Here is a 6,824-nt window from a genome sequence, read left to right on the forward strand (position 1 = left end):
CCCAGCATTCCATAGAGGGGTCACAGCAGCTTCTAGCTCTAACCATTCAGTCTATACAGATGTTTTTGTTAGAAGGGTTAAAGCCCAACACTGCAAACTTATGGTTTGTACCAATGCTCCACGTTTTTTCAAAGGTCCAACACACCAGCTCCTCGTTAGTATAGTGGTGAGTATCCCCGCCTGTCACGCGGGAGACCGGGGTTCAATTCCCCGACGGGGAGAAAGGACTCCTTTTTTTAAGGTGAACAGTGTAGCTTAGCCCACAAATCGAAACATATGCTTGGAGATAAAGCTTTATGATACGATTTTCCGGCCTTTTCTCAGTATTCCAAGGCATTGGTTGTTCAGTGGTAGAATTCTCGCCTGCCACGCGGGAGGCCCGGGTTCGATTCCCGGCCAATGCAGGATGTTTTGAACATGTAATTTCGTGAAGTATGCAAACCCCTGAGGAAGAAATCTGTGTTCGATTGCCAGGCCAACAGAAATCTCTGTTGGTCTTGGTCGAAATCTCAACTGACTCTTGAAAAATCTCACTTTGCTTTCGTTTTCAGTTTGGACATTCACTCATTCTCAGGAGACTTTGGTCAATCCATTGTAGATGTCCAGTGTGTGAGGTGATTTACTTTGTGCAAGGCTTTAGTTGTTAAAAGGGAAACCAGTAACCAACTAGTCAGTGACAACTGTCTTGAGTTTGGCATTTGTGACAATGTCCTGGGACATCCCACAAACGCGTCACCTTCTAACTACGATTGTGTGGCCTGTGAGTGGTATAGAGCGAAATCGATTCCATGTACGTGTTCGTGAGAGTCCCAGCATTCCATAGAGGGGTCACAGCAGCTTCTAGCTCTAACCATTCAGTCTATACAGATGTTTTGTTAGAAGGGTTAAAGCCCAACACTGCAAACTTATGGTTTGTACCAATGCTCCACGTTTTTTCAAAGGTCCAACACACCAGCTCCTCGTTAGTATAGTGGTGAGTATCCCCGCCTGTCACGCGGGGAGACCGGGGTTCAATTCCCCGACGGGGAGAAAGGACTCCTTTTTTTAAGGTGAACAGTGTAGCTTAGCCCACAAATCGAAACATATGCTTGGAGATAAAGCTTTATGATACGATTTCCGGCCTTTTCTCAGTATTCCAAGGCATTGGTTGTTCAGTGGTAGAATTCTCGCCTGCCACGCGGGAGGCCCGGGTTCGATTCCCGGCCAATGCAGGATGTTTTGAACATGTAATTTCGTGAAGTATGCAAACCCCTGAGGAAGAAATCTGTGTTCGATTGCCAGGCCAACAGAAATCTCTGTTGGTCTTGGTCGAAATCTCAACTGACTCTTGAAAAATCTCACTTTGCTTTCGTTTTCAGTTTGGACATTCACTCATTCTCAGGAGACTTTGGTCAATCCATTGTAGATGTCCAGTGTGTGAGGTGATTTACTTTGTGCAAGGCTTTAGTTGTTAAAAGGGAAACCAGTAACCAACTAGTCAGTGACAACTGTCTTGAGTTTGGCATTTGTGACAATGTCCTGGGACATCCCACAAACGCGTCACCTTCTAACTACGATTGTGTGGCCTGTGAGTGGTATAGAGCGAAATCGATTCCATGTACGTGTTCGTGAGAGTCCCAGCATTCCATAGAGGGGTCACAGCAGCTTCTAGCTCTAACCATTCAGTCTATACAGATGTTTTTGTTAGAAGGGTTAAAGCCCAACACTGCAAACTTATGGTTTGTACCAATGCTCCACGTTTTTTCAAAGGTCCAACACACCAGCTCCTCGTTAGTATAGTGGTGAGTATCCCCGCCTGTCACGCGGGAGACCGGGGTTCAATTCCCCGACGGGGAGAAAGGACTCCTTTTTTTAAGGTGAACAGTGTAGCTTAGCCCACAAATCGAAACATATGCTTGGAGATAAAGCTTTATGATACGATTTCCGGCCTTTTCTCAGTATTCCAAGGCATTGGTTGTTCAGTGGTAGAATTCTCGCCTGCCACGCGGGAGGCCCGGGTTCGATTCCCGGCCAATGCAGGATGTTTTGAACATGTAATTTCGTGAAGTATGCAAACCCCTGAGGAAGAAATCTGTGTTCGATTGCCAGGCCAACAGAAATCTCTGTTGGTCTTGGTCGAAATCTCAACTGACTCTTGAAAAATCTCACTTTGCTTTCGTTTTCAGTTTGGACATTCACTCATTCTCAGGAGACTTTGGTCAATCCATTGTAGATGTCCAGTGTGTGAGGTGATTTACTTTGTGCAAGGCTTTAGTTGTTAAAAGGGAAACCAGTAACCAACTAGTCAGTGACAACTGTCTTGAGTTTGGCATTTGTGACAATGTCCTGGGACATCCCACAAACGCGTCACCTTCTAACTACGATTGTGTGGCCTGTGAGTGGTATAGAGCGAAATCGATTCCATGTACGTGTTCGTGAGAGTCCCAGCATTCCATAGAGGGGTCACAGCAGCTTCTAGCTCTAACCATTCAGTCTATACAGATGTTTTGTTAGAAGGGTTAAAGCCCAACACTGCAAACTTATGGTTTGTACCAATGCTCCACGTTTTTTCAAAGGTCCAACACACCAGCTCCTCGTTAGTATAGTGGTGAGTATCCCCGCCTGTCACGCGGGAGACCGGGGTTCAATTCCCCGACGGGGAGAAAGGACTCCTTTTTTTAAGGTGAACAATGTAGCTGAGCCCACAAATCCAAACATATGCTTGGAGATAAAGCTTTATGATACGATTTCCGGCCTTTTCTCAGTATTCCAAGGCATTGGTTGTTCAGTGGTAGAATTCTCGCCTGCCACGCGGGAGGCCCGGGTTCGATTCCCGGCCAATGCAGGATGTTTTGAACATGTAATTTCGTGAAGTATGCAAACCCCTGAGGAAGAAATCTGTGTTCGATTGCCAGGCCAACAGAAATCTCTGTTGGTCTTGGTCGAAATCTCAACTGACTCTTGAAAAATCTCACTTTGCTTTCGTTTTCAGTTTGGACATTCACTCATTCTCAGGAGACTTTGGTGAATCCATTGTAGATGTCCAGTGTGTGAGGTGATTTACTTTGTGCAAGGCTTTAGTTGTTAAAAGGGAAACCAGTAACCAACTAGTCAGTGACAACTGTCTTGAGTTTGGCATTTGTGACAATGTCCTGGGACATCCCACAAACGCGTCACCTTCTAACTACGATTGTGTGGCCTGTGAGTGGTATAGAGCGAAATCGATTCCATGTACGTGTTCGTGAGAGTCCCAGCATTCCATAGAGGGGTCACAGCAGCTTCTAGCTCTAACCATTCAGTCTATACAGATGTTTTTGTTAGAAGGGTTAAAGCCCAACACTGCAAACTTATGGTTTGTACCAATGCTCCACGTTTTTTCAAAGGTCCAACACACCAGCTCCTCGTTAGTATAGTGGTGAGTATCCCCGCCTGTCACGCGGGAGACCGGGGTTCAATTCCCCGACGGGGAGAAAGGACTCCTTTTTTTAAGGTGAACAGTGTAGCTTAGCCCACAAATCGAAACATATGCTTGGAGATAAAGCTTTATGATACGATTTCCGGCCTTTTCTCAGTATTCCAAGGCATTGGTTGTTCAGTGGTAGAATTCTCGCCTGCCACGCGGGAGGCCCGGGTTCGATTCCCGGCCAATGCAGGATGTTTTGAACATGTAATTTCGTGAAGTATGCAAACCCCTGAGGAAGAAATCTGTGTTCGATTGCCAGGCCAACAGAAATCTCTGTTGGTCTTGGTCGAAATCTCAACTGACTCTTGAAAAATCTCACTTTGCTTTCGTTTTCAGTTTGGACATTCACTCATTCTCAGGAGACTTTGGTCAATCCATTGTAGATGTCCAGTGTGTGAGGTGATTTACTTTGTGCAAGGCTTTAGTTGTTAAAAGGGAAACCAGTAACCAACTAGTCAGTGACAACTGTCTTGAGTTTGGCATTTGTGACAATGTCCTGGGACATCCCACAAACGCGTCACCTTCTAACTACGATTGTGTGGCCTGTGAGTGGTATAGAGCGAAATCGATTCCATGTACGTGTTCGTGAGAGTCCCAGCATTCCATAGAGGGGTCACAGCAGCTTCTAGCTCTAACCATTCAGTCTATACAGATGTTTTGTTAGAAGGGTTAAAGCCCAACACTGCAAACTTATGGTTTGTACCAATGCTCCACGTTTTTTCAAAGGTCCAACACACCAGCTCCTCGTTAGTATAGTGGTGAGTATCCCCGCCTGTCACGCGGGAGACCGGGGTTCAATTCCCCGACGGGGAGAAAGGACTCCTTTTTTTAAGGTGAACAGTGTAGCTTAGCCCACAATCGAAACATATGCTTGGAGATAAAGCTTTATGATACGATTTCCGGCCTTTTCTCAGTATTCCAAGGCATTGGTTGTTCAGTGGTAGAATTCTCGCCTGCCACGCGGGAGGCCCGGGTTCGATTCCCGGCCAATGCAGGATGTTTTGAACATGTAATTTCGTGAAGTATGCAACCCCTGAGGAAGAAATCTGTGTTCGATTGCCAGGCCAACAGAAATCTCTGTTGGTCTTGGTCGAAATCTCAACTGACTCTTGAAAAATCTCACTTTGCTTTCGTTTTCAGTTTGGACATTCACTCATTCTCAGGAGACTTTGGTCAATCCATTGTAGATGTCCAGTGTGTGAGGTGATTTACTTTGTGCAAGGCTTTAGTTGTTAAAAGGGAAACCAGTAACCAACTAGTCAGTGACAACTGTCTTGAGTTTGGCATTGTGACAATGTCCTGGGACATCCCACAAACGCGTCACCTTCTAACTACGATTGTGTGGCCTGTGAGTGGTATAGAGCGAAATCGATTCCATGTACGTGTTCGTGAGAGTCCCAGCATTCCATAGAGGGGTCACAGCAGCTTCTAGCTCTAACCATTCAGTCTATACAGATGTTTTTGTTAGAAGGGTTAAAGCCCAACACTGCAAAACTTATGGTTTGTACCAATGCTCCACGTTTTTTTCAAAGGTCCAACACACCAGCTCCTCGTTAGTATAGTGGTGAGTATCCCCGCCTGTCACGCGGGAGACCGGGGTTCAATTCCCCGACGGGGAGAAAGGACCTCCTTTTTTTAGGTTGAACAGTGTAGCTTAGCCCACAAATCGAAACATATGCTTGGAGATAAGCTTTTGATACGATTTCCGGCCTTTCTCAGTATTCCAAGGCATTGGTTGTTCAGTGGTAGAATTCTCGCCTGCCACGCGGGAGGCCCGGGTTCGATTCCCGGCCATGCAGGATGTTTTGACATGTAATTTCGTGAAGTATGCAAACCCCTGAGGAAGAATCTGTGTTCGATTGCCAGGCCAACAGAAATCTGTTGGTCTTGGTCGAAATTCAGTGACTCTTGAAAAATGTCACTTTGTGTGGTTTGTCAGTTTGGACATTCACTCATTCTCAGATGACTTTGGTGAAGCATTGTCCTGTGCCAGTGTGTGAGGTGATTTACAGTGTGAAGGTTTAGTTGTTAAAAGGGACAACCAGTAACCAACTAGTGCCTGAGAACTGTCTTGAGCCTGGCATTTGACACAAGCCCCGGGACATCCCTACAAACGCGTCACCTTCAACCTACGATTGTGTGGCCTGTGCCTGGTATAGAGCCAAATCGATTCCTTGTACCTTCGTGAAGTCCCAGCATTCCTAGACGGGGTCACAGCAGGTTGCTAGTTTAAGCATTGAGACTATACAGATGTTTTTGTTAGTAGGAGTGTGAAGACCCAGACACTGCAAAGTATAGGTTCTGTAATTTAACTTGGTACTGTTACTTTTATTCAATACTGTTAAAGTTAGGCCCCCCTGTTAGGCCTCTCTGAGTTTAACCTGATCACATGACCTTCCCATGCAACAATCCCAAGATCTGTGTTACAAACGGTGCATCTCTGAATGCATCCCCACCTCCTAATCTCACGTCTCTCTCGGTCCAACAGACTACACATCACTGACACAAATTTATGCTCCAGCCAGTCACTGATCAGTGTCTCAATCCTCCTAACACATGGATCCTGACAACAAATTGACCTGTACTAATCACCTGTGGCTCTGGCTTGCTTCTCTCTGTAATGAAGAGGGTGTGCCTCTCATCCCAATATATCTACTGTATCTAGCAGCTACATATAATTGTTAAATGATTTTCCATCTTAAAAATGTTGAATAAGCAAAGTATTTGATTTCTGGTGAAACAGGTGAAAATGGGTATTAGAAAACATCTAGCAGAAAACGGTAAAACGTTAAAAGTTATTAGAAATATATCAAAACACAATAATGATGAAGTAAAAACCCCTGACATCTAATATCAAAATGTATATTTAGTTTTGCATAAATGATTTGCCTTCTGTACGTAGTATCATTCTGTTACCAAACACATATCTTTAGAATATTTTCAAATTTATGTCCCTCATAAGGAGGACAATGCAAGTTCACAGAAATAACAAGTAAAGGTAGACCAAACAATTAGTTTTTTTACTGATAACAATTTAGTTATTAAGTGAATAAAAAGTATCATTCTGTTACCAAATCAGTACCAGAATTACCCCAAAATCTGTAACAGAATTGGCTACAATGTGAAGTCTTACTAGTCACAAACCATAATTGGGTCACCTGCTACTGTCCTCCCTTCCACTGTTCAGCTCATAACAGTTTTCTTTCTCTTTCTGTCATGTGGTTGCCAAAACAAGTGTGAAAACAGTCTGGACAACCCTCCCTCTCTCTCTCTCTCCTGGTCTCTCTTATCTCTCTCTCCAGTTAATGTCACTTCTCCCGGCTCTTACTGACACCTACCCATGAGCCCCCTCTCTTTCCATTTACCATAACCAGCCCCCTCA

General features: G+C 44.8%; 14 non-coding genes across 14 annotated transcripts; all 14 read left to right on the plus strand.

The window, feature by feature from the left end:
- Positions 1–149: 149 nt before the first annotated feature.
- trnad-guc (transfer RNA aspartic acid (anticodon GUC)) lies at positions 150–221 on the plus strand. The gene has a single exon. It is a non-coding gene; the product is annotated as a tRNA-Asp (tRNA).
- Positions 222–333: 112 nt separating this feature from the next.
- Positions 334–404, plus strand: trnag-gcc (transfer RNA glycine (anticodon GCC)). Its single transcript has one exon. It is a non-coding gene; the product is annotated as a tRNA-Gly (tRNA).
- Positions 405–956: 552 nt separating this feature from the next.
- trnad-guc (transfer RNA aspartic acid (anticodon GUC)) lies at positions 957–1,029 on the plus strand. The gene has a single exon. It is a non-coding gene; the product is annotated as a tRNA-Asp (tRNA).
- Positions 1,030–1,140: 111 nt separating this feature from the next.
- Positions 1,141–1,211, plus strand: trnag-gcc (transfer RNA glycine (anticodon GCC)). The gene has a single exon. It is a non-coding gene; the product is annotated as a tRNA-Gly (tRNA).
- A 553-nt stretch (positions 1,212–1,764) lies between these two features.
- trnad-guc (transfer RNA aspartic acid (anticodon GUC)) lies at positions 1,765–1,836 on the plus strand. Its single transcript has one exon. It is a non-coding gene; the product is annotated as a tRNA-Asp (tRNA).
- A 111-nt stretch (positions 1,837–1,947) lies between these two features.
- On the plus strand, positions 1,948–2,018 carry trnag-gcc (transfer RNA glycine (anticodon GCC)). Its single transcript has one exon. It is a non-coding gene; the product is annotated as a tRNA-Gly (tRNA).
- Positions 2,019–2,570: 552 nt separating this feature from the next.
- Positions 2,571–2,642, plus strand: trnad-guc (transfer RNA aspartic acid (anticodon GUC)). The gene has a single exon. It is a non-coding gene; the product is annotated as a tRNA-Asp (tRNA).
- A 111-nt stretch (positions 2,643–2,753) lies between these two features.
- trnag-gcc (transfer RNA glycine (anticodon GCC)) lies at positions 2,754–2,824 on the plus strand. The gene has a single exon. It is a non-coding gene; the product is annotated as a tRNA-Gly (tRNA).
- Positions 2,825–3,377: 553 nt separating this feature from the next.
- Positions 3,378–3,449, plus strand: trnad-guc (transfer RNA aspartic acid (anticodon GUC)). Its single transcript has one exon. It is a non-coding gene; the product is annotated as a tRNA-Asp (tRNA).
- Positions 3,450–3,560: 111 nt separating this feature from the next.
- On the plus strand, positions 3,561–3,631 carry trnag-gcc (transfer RNA glycine (anticodon GCC)). Its single transcript has one exon. It is a non-coding gene; the product is annotated as a tRNA-Gly (tRNA).
- Positions 3,632–4,183: 552 nt separating this feature from the next.
- Positions 4,184–4,255, plus strand: trnad-guc (transfer RNA aspartic acid (anticodon GUC)). Its single transcript has one exon. It is a non-coding gene; the product is annotated as a tRNA-Asp (tRNA).
- Positions 4,256–4,365: 110 nt separating this feature from the next.
- trnag-gcc (transfer RNA glycine (anticodon GCC)) lies at positions 4,366–4,436 on the plus strand. Its single transcript has one exon. It is a non-coding gene; the product is annotated as a tRNA-Gly (tRNA).
- Positions 4,437–4,989: 553 nt separating this feature from the next.
- trnad-guc (transfer RNA aspartic acid (anticodon GUC)) lies at positions 4,990–5,061 on the plus strand. The gene has a single exon. It is a non-coding gene; the product is annotated as a tRNA-Asp (tRNA).
- A 109-nt stretch (positions 5,062–5,170) lies between these two features.
- On the plus strand, positions 5,171–5,240 carry trnag-gcc (transfer RNA glycine (anticodon GCC)). The gene has a single exon. It is a non-coding gene; the product is annotated as a tRNA-Gly (tRNA).
- Positions 5,241–6,824: the final 1,584 nt, after the last annotated feature.

The sequence above is a fragment of the Oncorhynchus kisutch genome, linkage group LG29, assembly GCF_002021735.2.
Source record: "Oncorhynchus kisutch isolate 150728-3 linkage group LG29, Okis_V2, whole genome shotgun sequence".
Lineage (NCBI taxonomy): Eukaryota > Metazoa > Chordata > Actinopteri > Salmoniformes > Salmonidae > Oncorhynchus > Oncorhynchus kisutch.